The 15,376-nt window shown below is 35.8% G+C and overlaps 1 long non-coding RNA gene across 1 annotated transcript; it reads right to left on the reverse strand.

Annotated features, from left to right (window-relative positions):
- Positions 1-5,734: 5,734 nt before the first annotated feature.
- On the reverse strand, positions 5,735-14,050 carry LOC127832485 (uncharacterized). Its single transcript, XR_008026917.1, has 2 exons — positions 13,154-14,050; positions 5,735-11,655 (listed from the first exon to the last, which is right to left on the reverse strand). It is a non-coding gene; the product is annotated as an uncharacterized LOC127832485 (long non-coding RNA).
- Between the last annotated feature and the right edge of the window lie 1,326 nt (positions 14,051-15,376).

Raw genomic sequence — 15,376 nt, forward strand, 5'->3', positions numbered from 1 at the left:
AAAGTATTCTATAATGGAAACCAAACAAAGGGTCCTAACTCTGCCAAATCTTGTCACAAAAAAGTTCCTTTCATAACTATTAACTCTAGAAAATAAAGATAACCCCACTTTGAAAATTTGATCAATATCAACCTGGAAGTTTAAGATAATTTGAAGAAAAAAACGTTGTGCCTATATATTACATAGTGGTAAAACAGACAAATGCAATAATACTTCCAAAACTTGCTGCAACTAAACTTTTGTTGTTGTTGCAATCATCTATGCATTTAATTAGGTTATTCATATTCGAAAGTTTGAACACCAAATAGATAAAGAGGCAATGACAACACACGCGTCAGAATTGAACTATAGATATCAAGGGACACAATTGTCACAAAACCAGGTTTTCAAAAAGAAAAGTCTGATAAAGGGAGACAACTACAACTTAAAATGTGCATTGCTTCTGATTGTTCATCACAGTTACCCCCTTTTTTTCAAAATCAATCTATTTTTAGTCGTTGCGACCTTTACCTCTTTCGATATCAACGTAACTCTTTCGCGTGAAACACCGTCCAATGATGGTGAACAAATGTTCCAAATTATTTTAAAATCTGACAATGAATGACATAGTTATGGCCTGGACAAGCTCATTTATGGCCATTTTTTACCTTTAAACTCAAAGTGTGACATTGACCAAGGATATATCGACGTTATTCTTTCGCGCGACACACCGTCTAATGATGGTGAACAAATGTGCCAAATGATTTTAAAATCTGACAATTAACGACATAGTTATGGCCCGGACAAGCCAGCTCCGCCCGCCCGCCCGCATTCGCCAATCTAATAACCATTTTTTTCCTTCGGAAAACCTAGTAAAAAAAACATAATCCTGCCAAAACTCCTGGAATGCTCAATGCCTTTAATTTATAATTATCTACACAATAAAGTAATTAAACAGTATGCGCAAGATCAAACCATTAGTATAAGAGTAATCAAATTACAAGCTTTGGGGTGAACAGGCAAGCTGAAGGACAGGCGGGCAAAGTATCATGCTTAATGTCTCTCACTCTGTGGTGGTATAATACACATTAAATCCCTTCTATTGACTGCTGGATAGAGAATTCATTTATTGAAAATTCAGAACTTTATTTTCTATCATTTATACTTTTTTTAAATTAACCTCGCATTTCAAACTACAAATAAGTATCAATGCATCAAGCCTAGCATCACCTTCCCCTGCCAGCAATACCCTGACTTATGGTTGTCAGTGATGATATCTGCCCCATACGGTCCAAACATGATCCTGGATTCCAGTTCCTCTTTGGAAAACACTCCAAGACCACCTCCAGCTATTTTGGATGTTTTGATTTCAAGGCAACCTGGCAAGGTATGCTAAGCTTTAAGAGGGTCTTCTTCTGGCACCTGCAGTTTATATTTAAGTATATGCAGTGTAACCACAATTATGTAGTTTTTGACCCGGCATAACCCATATTCAAACTTGCCCTAGACATTATCAAGATACAACTTCTGACCAATTTTGGTGAAGATTGGATAAAAACTACTTAAATTAGAGAGCGGACAACATGGTGAGGTTTAAAACACACTAAGTTACCCCGTGACCTAGTTTTTGACCCGGCATTGCCCATGTTCGAACTTGGCCAACACATCATCTAGTTACAATTTCTGACCAAGTTTGGTGAATATCGGATTTAAACTACTTGAAATAGAGAGCGGACACCATGCTCAATGTGTAAAACGAACTAAGTGACCCCGTGACCTAGTTTTTGACCCGGCAAGTCCCATGTTCGAACTTGGCCTAGACATCATCTAGATACAACTTCTGACCACGTTTGGTGAAGATAGGATGAAAACTACTTGAATTAGAGAGCGGACAACATGCTGAATCTTTAAAACGCACTAAGTGACCCCGTGACCTAGTTTTTGACCCGGTAAGGCCCATGTTCGAACTTGGCCTTAAGATCATCTAGATACAACTTCTGACCAAGTTTAGTGAAGATCGGATGAAAACTACTTGAATTAGAGAGCGGACAACATTGTGATGTTCAAAAACGCCCTAAGTGACCCCATGACCTTGTTTTTGACCTGGCATGACCCATATTCAAACTTGCTCTAGACATTATCAAGATACAACATCTGACTAATTTTGGTGAAGATTGGATAAAAACTACTTGAATTAGAGAGCGGACAACACGGTGAGACAGACCGACAGACAAGCTCACTCCTATATACCCCCTAAACTTTGTTTGTGGGGGCATAACAACAGACAAAGGGAATGTATTCTGCAAATACTGGTCACAGCAAAATGTGATTTTTAACCATCGTCTTAACATTAAGATAAATCAGGCAGTGAAAGTTTAAGCAATTCCACCAAGCAGCTAAAGAATAAAAAAAACATATATTTTTTTACGCGGAAAAACAGACGAACGACCATAATTCTGTAAACACTTGTTGCAGCCAATTTTCCTTACTATATGATAATCACACATGAAAGTCATTCAACAGTCAAAGTTTGAGCTAGGTCCACCCAGTAGTAAAAGATAGGTTGGAACAACAATCTTCAGGATGGACACATGTAGGTTTGGACCAGTACAGTGCTCAATACCTCCCTAAAATTGTTTGCAATAAGAGGAAAACAAGAGGGCCGGAAAGTCTCAAAGTCGCTCACCTCAGATTCAAAGGAACTGACCTGTTCTGTGCAGCCCAAGATGGCATTAGAACAAATGTTCTAACCAACTTTCATGAATAGTGAACACACTGGCGGCCCCATTTTTCAACAGACTGGGACCATTTACGTTCACATCCATGTTAATATTCTGACCAAGTTTAACGAAGATTGGCCAATAAATGTGACTTTTAAGAGTGTCAACAAATTTTTACAATAGCCAAATAAGGAAAAATGCACCGCCCACGCATGACCATGTTTTTGAACCAACTGGATTTTTTTTAACTCGTCCAAAATATCATTGGGACTAATTTTCTGACTAAGTTTCATGAAGATCAGACAATAAATGTGGCCTCTAGAGTGTTAACAAGATTTTACTATATCCATACAAGGAAAAATGTCCCGGCCCCTGGTGCCCATGTTTTTCAACCAACCAGAACTACTTTTCAACTCATCTAAGATCATCATTGGGCAAATCTTCCGACCAAGTTTCATGAACCTCGGACAATAAATGTGACCCCTAAGTTTTAATAAAGAAATATTAAGCCAGATAATGAAAAATGCCCCGCCCCCTGGTGGCCATGTTTTTCAAGCAACCGGAACTATTTTGGAACTTTTCCAAGATATCATTGGGACAAATCTTCTGACCAAGTTTTATGATGCTTGGACAATAAATGTAACCTCTAGAGTATATACAAGGTTTTACTAAAGCCGTGTTTATAGCAATATAAGGAAAAATGCCCCGCACCCAGGTGTCCATGTTTTTAAAGCAACCAGCATCAAGTTTGTACTCATCCAAGATAGTATTGGGATAAATCTGCAGACCAAGTTTCATGAAGATCGGACAATAAATGCGGCCTCTAGAGTGTTAACAAGATTTTACTATAGCCATATACTGCAATACACGTATAAGGAAAAATGCCCCGCCCCTTGGCAGCCATGTTTTTCAAGCAAACATAACCATTTTCGAACTCATTCAAGATATCATTAAGACCAATCTTCTGACCAAACTTCATGAAGATTGGAAATAAATATGGCCTCTAGAGTGTTAACAAGGCAAATGTCGACGCCGCTTGAGGCACAACGGACAAAAGGCGATCACAAAAGTTCACCATGAGCACATTGTGCTTAGGTGAGCTAACAAAATATTGGTTACTTATACATACTAACTTTTTTCACATGGTCACCATTTTCCTCCAATTTAGTCTTAGCTGGTTCCAGGAAAAGGGGGGGGGGGCAGTCCTTGCCAAAGCATTCTCTGCAAGCATATCATTAAAATAAAACTTCTGTTATTACTAAGTAAGTTTTCCAACACCCTCTTTTTACGCAAAAATACGGATTTTGTGTGACTTCGTGTGTTTTCTTATACCGGCTTTCAAGTGTGTTGAGTATCTTTACTTGGTACACTTAAACAATAAAAATCAGAAGCTGTATTATACCATTCATCAGTCTCAATTTTGACACAAACAGAGTGATCAAAAACTTATCTTGATATATATTTGTGCATGTGTTTTTTTTCAATATTTTTTGTATGCAGGGTTAAGTTATAAAAAAAAAATGTTTAGGTAGGCCAACTTGTTTTAAAGCGAGATAATACGATTTTTATATGTGTTAAAATAACACAAAATAGACAAGAAAAATTATACATTGAATTTGAAGACGAATTTCATAAGATGCTTCAAAGACAAATTTGCGCCCGAGCCGATTGTGATGAAGTTATTTTGTAAATATATTCCTATTAAAACCAAAGCAGTCGTCTTTCCATTAGGATCGGAATTAGTGTTTGTGTGTCGTATGAATAGATATCGTTGCAGGAAATTGATCCTTAAAACACAATTGTGTCTTTGTGTCGTATTAACGAATCTGCACTAAAACTAAATTTAGATTCAAATCGTACATGGATGATATACATGCTAGCGAATTCGACTGTACAGACATTTTCGATTTCAGAATTAAATATCTGGCTTATTTTGCATTTTTCGACACATGTTCTTGTTAGATTTTATTTTAATTTATATTGAAATATATGTTTAAGTTTTTTTTACACATTTCATATAAATATTTGACAAAATCGTATAATCTCGCTTTAAAGTAGGGCTCTGGCCAACAATACCGGGTACTGCGTACTGTGCAATAGAAGCCAATCCCTAAATGATTCAAATGAAAGAATACTATCTTCTACAAACATTTTTATATTCATTGTTGCATGGTTTTTGAAACTTTATCTTGACAAAGTAAAGTGTGTTCCTAATTGTTACCATTTTGTTTCATCATAAAGTAAGAGCGATGATCATCGTATCAACCGATTAGTTTTTGCTCAAACGTTGTAACAGGTTAGCAGGTTCGAATAATATTAGCGGTCATGAACACCGCTTCAATCGCATCAATTAGTAAACAATAACAATACATTTTCATTGTTACCTTAGAATATAATTATTGTTAAAGGTGAAAAATAACTTGTCATTGATAAAATATTAAAACAATGACTATAGATAATTAAATAAACATAAGCATGCAACAAACAAAACTTAATTTAAAATCTTTTTTTTTAATTCATGAACACAATCGACATTATTACACGTCAAAGATTATTGTCCGTGTTTATGTGTATTATGAAAGTTAAACTACCGATATAAGCCACTGATAATTGTGTTGAAAATGGGTAGATGTTTTATCCCAATGATACCATATGGCTGAATAAGTGTGAATAATACCGTATATGTGAGAATCAGCACGGTATGTATATTAATGTCGTAAATTGCAACAGTGTTAACAATTGAAATTATGTATAATAAAATACAAATTATTTCCTTTTACATGTACTACTGAGTGCATGCAGTCACATCATAGGCCTGGGACCGGACACAACTAATAATCAGATCAACGACGAAGAGGAATTCTGAAATGTGTAGCTCTAATATACCTTCTTTGCGTATTCTATGCTGTTTTATTATTTGTATATATTTGTGTACTTGTGCATCGATTTTTTTTTATGTATTGCCCAAGGTCGGGGGAGAGATAACAGTCTAGGTCGAACTCGATTATGGGAAAAAGGGAAAACAGAAAACTATGTTTGAATGAAAACTGGGCATTTATTATAAATGCCATAAACTGACAAATACATGATTACGTAATACATAATCAAAGCAAACATATTATAATTGTTTTCCCTAATGTACATAACTGGGAGGCAAAAAACCGCCACTGGGCATTTATTATAAATGCCATAAACTGACAAATACATGATTACGTAATACATAATCAAAGCAAACATATTATAAATGTTTTCCCTAATGTACATAACTGGGAGGCATGAAAACTGGGCATTTATTATAAATGCCTTTAACTGACAAATACATGATTACGTAATACATAATAAAAGCAAACATATTATAAATGTTTTCCCTAATGTACATAACTGGGAGGCAAAAAACCGCCGACCCAAAGACTAGAATCATAAATATATTCAATCAAAATTGGCAACTTTGAAGACTAGAATGGCATAATTGCAAATCAAATAAAACAATAGAACTAAAAAGGCTATAATGTAAAGCAAAGTAAATCATTTAACTATCTTGCAACTGTGTAAAACACATATAACGAAAATAGATAGAATGTAAGCATGATAAACTAAGAGGAGGAGGCATGGGAGGAGGTGGATTTTAAATCAGTGAAAATTGACGTGAAACTACTCACGTCCAGAATTATTCAAAGACTGGCCTCTCGAAAGTTCCAAAACTGCTAGTCTATCAAAGCTTATTCTAACAGCTTTTTAAATGTCAAACATCTATTCATGAACTCAATTTGCTGCAGTATAAACAATAGCATGGTAAAATTAATGCTCTTTCAACAGAGTGTGTTAATGTAAACAATCTGGCAACACAATGTTTTTATAAACTTTATGGTTAAATGCAATTTCCCTTCAGAACATTCGCGGCTAATATAAAATAGAGAGTGGGGAGGTCAATGACATAAAAAAAATTATGTTGGCATAAAATGTTATTTATGTATTGCCCAAGGTCGGGGGAGAGATAACAGTCTAGGTCGAACTCGATTATGGGAAAAAGGGAAAACAGAAAACTATTTGAATGAAAACTGGGCATTTATTATAAATGCCATAAACTGACAAATACATGATTACGTAATACATAATCAAAGCAAACATATTATAATTGTTTTCCCTAATGTACATAACTGGGAGGCAAAAAACCGCCACTGGGCATTTATAATAAATGCCATAAACTGACAAATACATGATTACGTAATACATAATCAAAGCAAACATATTATAATTGTTTTCCCTTATGTACATAACTGGGAGGCAAAAAACCGCCACTGGGCATTTATTATAAATGCCATAAACTGACAAATACATGATTACGTAATACATAATCAAAGCAAACATATTATAAATGTTTTCCCTAATGTACATAACTGGGAGGCATGAAAACTGGGCATTTATTATAAATGCCTTAAACTGACAAATACATGATTACGTAATACATAATAAAAGCCAACATATTATAAATGTTTTCCCTAATGTACATAACAGGGAGGCAAAAAACCGCCGACCAAAAGACTAGAATCATGCATGTATTCAATCAAAATTGGCAACTTTGAAGACTAGAATTGCATAATTGCAAATCAAATAAAACAATAGAACTAAAAAGGCTATAATGTAAAGCAAAGTAAATCATTTAACTATCTTGCAACTGTGTAAAACACATATAACGAAAATAGATAGAATGTAAGCATGATAAACTAAGAGGAGGAGGCATGGGAGGAGGTGGATTTTAAATCAGTGAACATTGACGTGAAACTACTCACGTCCAGAATTATTCAAAGACTGGCCTCTCGAAAGTTCCAAAACTGCTAGTCTATCAAAGCTTATTCTAACAGCTTTTTAAATGTCAAACATCTATTCATGAACTCATTTTGCTGCAGTATAAACAATAGCATGGTAAAATTAATGCTCTTTCAACAGAGTGTGTTAATGTAAACAATCTGGCAACACAATGTTTTTATAAACTTTATGGTTAAATGCAATTTCCCTTCAGAACATTCCCGGCTAATATAAAATAGAGAGTGGGGAGGTCAATGACATAAAAAAAATTATGTTGGCATAAAATGTTATTTATGTATTGCCCAAGGTCGGGGGAGAGATAACAGTCTAGGTCGAACTCGATTATGGGAAAAAGGGAAAACTGAAAACTATGTTTGAATGAAAACTGGGCATTTATTATAAATGCCATAAACTGACAAATACATGATTACGTAATACATAATCAAAGCAAACATATAATAAATGTTTTCCCTAATGTACATAACTGGGAGGCAAAAAACCGCCAAAAGGGAACCGCCGCCCAGAGAGACTTAAGACTGGAACGAGCTCGACCGTGGACAGAGATAATATGATGCCAGACAATTAGAGATGGATCATCATATTTGCATTGACCTACATATAAAAAAGACTCTGCAGCCTCTTAACATATACACGTATAAACACAATACTTGAAAGTGGATTTCAGCATATCATCAAACACGTGGATGATACATGTAAAGGGCATTAATTATCTAAATCTATACATGTACAACCTATACAGAATAAATGGTCAATACCAGTAGACAGAAGGCAATGTAAATGATCATAAATATAGATAAAGGACTTGCCCATCCATGACAAAGACCACATATGATACATAAGTGGTTATTGCTAACAACTTTGGAGACGAAATATACGAATTACAAAAAAATACTGACAGACAAATAATATACAGCTGTATAACAAAGACACATCATAACGACAACTGCGGACCATTCTGCTCTCAATTGTTCGTATTATGCAAGCACATTTATAACAAATAATCATATTTACATTGACTGTCACAGGTACCCGCACTTCTTTACTGTGAAATAATACTAGAGTTTGTACAATTGCGGCTTCAAACTGACATCATTTAAGACAAATTTCGTGACTGTGGCCTTAAACCATCAGCCAAAACAAATTACACAGCAGTTACTGTGGCCTTAAACCATCAGCCAGGTCAAATTTCAAAACTGTGGCCTAAAACCATCAGCTTAAGCAAATGTTTCAACTGTGGCCTTAAACCATCAGCTATGTTCTGTACGTTATAATGTGACAATCATTGAAAGTCAATATCATGGCTGCGGCGTTGACCGACAGCACTGAGAAAGTTGGCAATGGCATTCAGTTCTCTTATGATATTGTTTAAAAAGATCTGCTGCCTAAAACCGACAGATCTTAAAAAACATCAAGGAATTTTCATGTGGTCAAAATTATGAAAAAATTGATCTGCTGCCTATGACCGTCAGATCATCTGAAAAATTAAGATTAAAGATTCAAAAATGTAAGCAGAGTATTGTTGCGACTTTATCTTGATTTATATAGGGAGAGCCGAGGGACGGATATATTTTAGGTATGCGTTGGTCTTCCAGCGACCTAGCTTCTGTATTTGTGATACGGACATATTGGAATTGTGAGCATGAGTAGCACCACTAATGCGAAATGAATGGGCTGTAAAGAACTTTGGATCCATGTTGTTTGCTAGAACACACAAACGTAAGACCGATCTGAAATACGTGGTAGAAACTGGTTAATTGTTATTGTCTCTAAATAGCTGGCCATGACTGGGTGGTGATATGCGTAAATTTTTCATCAACGCGTGAACTGGACATAACCTTTAGTTTGATTGGCGTGCAAGGGGAATAATAGAGACTTGGCCATGCGAACGTTTATAATTGCGTAATGTAATGGAGATCGAAACAACTTGTGACTGTTTATATTTCAAGTTAATGTATGCCCGTTTAATGGTGTTTTGAAAACCTTTCGGTGAATGTGCCAATTCGCCGACCCGTAATAGTCCGAAAAAGGCTACTAAGAACATAGCTCGCACTGGCAGCAGAAATTTAACAAACCTAGAAGGGATTGTAATTCTTTAAGGGTGACCTTGCGATGCTTTGCTACTGAGGCAAGTTGCATCCTCATTTTTTCCAATTTGTCTTGAGGCAAGCGGGCGTCCATCATATTAGAATCTAGTTCAAGACCCATAAAAATGATAATAGTTCGAGCATTCTCTGTTTTTTCCTCTTTAATCGGAACGCCTATTTTTGAACAGAAATTAAGGAATTTGTTAAGATCATGTTGACAGCTGTGTGAGTTTGCAGGGCCTAATATGAGAAAATCATCGAGAATGTGTACCATGTGTTTAATTTTTAAGATATTTTCCGAAATGTGTTGAAGGCTTCAACTAAAACGTTCACAAATTGCACAGAATGAGGACGCTCCCATTGGAAGACACGTATCAAAATAATACTGACCCCTAAATTTGAACCCTAATAAGTGATGATCGTTTGCATGAATAGGAAGTAAACGAAAAGCAGAATCTATGTCCGTTTTACAGAATAAGGTTCCTGTACCCAGTTCCAGTAGTTTGTTGACTGCATCATCAAAGGAACTCTAGTTAACACTAGATAAGTTAGGATCTATAAAATCGTTCACGGAATTTCCGCGTGGTTAACTTAGATGTTGAATCAACCTAAATTGTCCCGGTGTTTTCTTGGGAACAAGGCCAATGGGACTTACCCGGAAGTTTTCGAAAGGAGGGGACGTAAAGGGGCCTTTTACACGACCTGAATTTAGTTCTGCCTGAAGTTTACTTTGCACTATGTCAGGGTTCTCATCACAAGACTTCAGATTTGGGGATGTGGAAGCCTTGTGTTGACCTGTGTAACCCAATTTAAAACCATGTGTAAAACATAAAATCAGATAGTGTGCTAATGGATAGTCCTGAAGAAATGGTGTTAGTGCAGAGACTTTTATTGGGGTAACTACAAGATTGTTACTTTGTTGACTTAGCAGGGTCGATGTTTGATTGAGACTGGGCTTTGGATGCCTGTTCTTTGTTTCTGAATTTGCAGTTGTATGCTGCATGTGGACCTCTACAAAAGCCACAGATGTGGGGCTGTGTGCATTTTGGGTTACGACAAAAGGTTCGCTTATTGAAATGCCAGCATATTTTTTTTCGAGAAACCGTTGGAGGGGGGTCCAGTACTGTATGACCTGTTTTGTGGTTGCTTGAGCCGAAAGGGCTGCTGCGGTTGTTGGAAAGACATGCAGGCCATTAACCAATATTCCGTATGAATACGGTCTCAGGGCATAAGAACTGACTCGCGCAGCAAGCGAAACTGCGTGTCGTAATAGAGAAAGGCCATCCCGGGGCGGCGCCTGGCAATGTCGCGTACAATATCCATATATTTCAGGAGCTGTTGGGCCTCAAAGGGGTATTTGTGTAGGTAAACGGCCATGAATCTAATGAATGCTGTGGTCCATGCTTCAATGGTATTGATTTTGTTTTGCTACGTGAAGTTAGGTTAATGGTAAAATTGTGTTGGTCGTCCAGTTGGAGTGTAAATTGCGGAGTGGACGGATTTTGCGATGACGGCAGCAGAAACGCCATATCCACAAACTTATTCTTCCAAATAAGTTTGCGCGTCTTACTTTTAATTTGATTAATGATTGGAGTGCCAACGGGTTCTGCGAACTGAATGCCATTGCCTGCCAAGGAATTTGTGTGTTGAGACACGGCCTATTTTAAGCTTGGGAAGAGATAGTGATCGTCTTCATCCGATTCGGAGTCTGAAGAAGAATCTGATTCTACTGGTAGATGCGGGGGAACTGCTGGCATGTGAGGACTCGCAGATGAGGATGTTTGTACACCAAGGGTTGTTGCTGTACTTGGAGCAGCTGGCAAACGAACCGATGTTTCTTCATCACTGCTGAAGTTGTCATTCACATCGTCATCTAGATTGGCCTCCAGGGGCAGAATGTTGTGAGTCTTTTGTTTTTTCGGGCCTTTGCCTTTTGTTGAGGTTGGGGCATCATTGTTTTTGCGCTTGTGTGCTTGTTTTTGTCCGGAACAACAGGTACACGCCGAATGCGTACCCTTCTTAGGACGGCTGGTGCGTTTCATGATCTGAAATGAATGCATGATTAACTGTAAGGGATGAAACTATTTCGAGGGCATAATCCCTTGAATTCATTATATTCTTGTTTGTAAGAAAAACATAAAGTTAAATTGAAACTTTATGTATTTAACCATATGTATGAATCTATAGCTCTAAATTTGGTAGACTAAAAGTAACTCCACCTTCATAAGTGTTAATTCACAAGACCATTTTGACGTTGATATTGTGTGTTGCGGAATCCACAAACTAGCCGTATGATTACAACAAAGGCGTAAAATAATAAATCTGACGCTAATTATCATGTAAAAAAATTAATTAAAGTAAGCGAATTGTCTTGTAAACAACATATGTGAAATTCACACCTTCATGGTATGTAAAACTAAACCATAAACGCTCTGCGTAACATAAATTGCATGTAGGCATATAAAATAAACCATGTTTCTACACATTCTGTGTGATGTATAAAATAACACTCATAAACATGGCCAGCAAAGCTAAACAATGATAGTAAAACGTGAGCTATGAAACTTAGCACGCATACGTGGAGAATAACATTAAACATGTGTTCGTAATTTGCGTGTGATGTGCAAACTAAATCACACAATCATAGCCAGCAAAGCTGGTCAAGCTATCTAAGATACAAAATTAAGCGTGAGCTATGAAGCTAAGCACGCCTTCATGGAATATAAGACTAAACCATGTAATTATAATTTCCGTGTGATGTAAAACATTAAATCACACAATCATAGCCAGCAAAGCTGGTCAAGCTAATCTTTGATACAAAAGTAAGCGTGAGCTATGAAGCTAAGCACGCTTTCATGGAATATAAGACTAAACCATGTTATTATAATTTCCGTGTGATGTAAATCACACAATCATAGCCAGCAAAGCTGTGCAAGCTAATCTATGAAAGAATGTTAAGCGTGAGCTATGAAAAGAAGCACGCCTACATGGAATATAACACTAGACCATGCATTTGTAATTTTCGTGTGATGTGTAAACTAAATCACACAATCATAGTCAGCAAAGCTGATCAACGTAATCTATGATATAAAGTTAGGCGTTAGCTATGAAAGTAAGCCTAGATGGATTGCGAAAATAAAATATGTACAGAATTAGTGTGAAATGAAGACCAAATCACACCGTACTGACATTGTTGGTATTAATTAGAGTGAGAACTCTTTAATAAATGAGATTCACTGATAAATAAGGACACACACGTTACAGCAATGCTTGCATAAAATTAAAAAAGCAAGAACACTTCAAATGTAATTAAGAACATTGTAATATAGCCACATGCGCTATGTATTTGTATATATATATATATATATATATATATATATATATATATATATATATATATATATATATATATATATATATATATATATATATATATATATATACATATATAATATACATAATATAAATATAATTATATATAATGAATAGATAATTTTCTTTTGAAATTATCTATATCTGAGAAAAGTAAAGATAGTATCATACGTATCTTATGAATGGCAAATAGAACCCTTCAGGGAGGCGACCACAGCAGCTCTGACATTTGTAATTAGGTGGAGCTGACCGGCACTGGACAGGTATCAACCATCGTCTGCAAAATTTTGTTGTTTGGAAGCAGGAGACCAAAACCCCTTCATACGCCATAGGTATGAACGACCATGACCAGTGCAATTGAGCATCTCTATCAGATGGAAATTCATATCGTCAACACGTTCATTGAACCAATCCACGTCGACTGGATATCTTGTATGAGATAACGGAACCTGTCTGTGTAAAACTTGTAACACTATGAATTTTCCCACTCCAATCACAAACAAAAGAGTGTCTATTAAATTCTCAATATCCCGAGCAACACTTTCCGGAGTAACATCCGAATTGTAGATGTCGATTGTCCCAATGATCAGCACAAGAATGTTTGGACTGAAATCACTAACCTCTTCCAGATGTCTCCTCAATTCCTTTACTGTAGCGCCCGGGAATCCGGAATATTGAACAAGAGCATTTCATTGCAAGTTTAAATCGTGACGCTGTGAGCTGTCATTTTGAATGTAGTCCTTCAGCCTTTTGACAAAAGAATGACCAAAAAGTTGCACTTTGAGGCCCTTGACCACAGCCATCTTTACCGGTAGTGAATATTCTTTGTTCCGAAATTCCTTTGTTTGTGTACACCACGCCATCGTGACTGATCCCACCTTTTCACTCAAATTTTCTGTAGAAAACGGGGTCGCCGACCCAAAAATTGATATGCAAAGTATTCCTTATACCAGAGTTCAAAATACTACGTAAAATACGTAACCTTTTATTTGACATATAATGCCTTAAATTACAAATGTTTAATCAGTGAAAATTGACGTGAAACTACTCACGTCCAGAATTATGCAAAGACTGGCTTCTCGAATGTTCCAAAACTGCTAGTCTCTCAAAGCTTATTCTAACAGCGTTTTAAATGTCAAAAATCTATTCATGAACTCAATTTGCTGCAGTATAAACAATAGCATGGTAAAATTAATGCTCTTTCAACAGAGTGTGTTAATGTAAACAATCTGGCAACACAATGTTTTTATAAACTTTATGGTTAAATGCAATTTCCCTTCAGAACATTGCCGGCTAATATAAAATAGAGAGTGGGGAGGTCAATCACATAAAAAAATTATGTTGGCAAAAAATGTTATTTATATCTATTTATTTTATGCTTTCCGGTTGTTTATAGAGAAATATCAGTGAAATAAAACTGATATTTCACTGTTTTTAACAGTAAAAAATAACAGTAAAAAATATTTTTCACTGTTTTACTGCGAAATGACGTCATTTTTTTGACGAAATGACGTCAGAAATCCAGCGAAATTATCCATTCAAACTCTTTTACACTGTAAATTAACAGTGAAAAAAGCAGAAAATACAAATAAAATTTGTTGGATTCGATGGAATATCGATTTTTATTCACTCGTGATCATAACAAATACATATTTTCACTCGTGAAAATATTGTTTTATATGATCACTGATAATCACTCGTGAAATAAAATCGATATTTCATCGAATCCAATAAATATCTTCTATGTATTCACTTTCCATATTGTTAACGCATCAAATAAATCTTTAAACAAAATACATCTTCTGACTTTCTTTCTGTTCCTTGTAATGTAAATATTGTCCATTTATTGAAATTGTTTCAATATATTTATGTAATAACTCTCTTAATTGTTAATGTATAAAATAAAATATGCATATCTTCAACTGAAATACATTTTGTTAACGTATTATATTAAACCATTAATCTTGAAATCGCTTGAAATGCATGTTAAGAATACATTTATTCTGAATAAATTATTATAAAATAAAACAATGTCGTTTTAACGTTGTACAGAGGTGACAATAAAATGCGCGAAAGTTTCCCGTTATGATTCACACCTAAACGGTATTATTTACAGCTATCCGTCTATATATTATCAGTGGGACGAAACGTCCAATGCCTCCCTACACAAATAGCAGCAAACAGCATAGGTAAAGAAACTTCAGCGTACAGTTTATATAGTATTGACAGACCTGTACATATAAAGTCGCGCCAGTCAAAAATCATGAAAAGCGACATTTAAAGTTTTGGTAGCCAGAACTACAAACAGCAGTGTTACGAACTGATAGTGGCACGAAACGTCCATCACCCGCCATAAGTAGTGTTCCCGTTTTAATAATTTAACATAATAGAAAT

The sequence above is a fragment of the Dreissena polymorpha genome, chromosome 5 (assembly GCF_020536995.1).
Source record: "Dreissena polymorpha isolate Duluth1 chromosome 5, UMN_Dpol_1.0, whole genome shotgun sequence".
Classification (NCBI taxonomy): Eukaryota; Metazoa; Mollusca; class Bivalvia; order Myida; family Dreissenidae; genus Dreissena; species Dreissena polymorpha.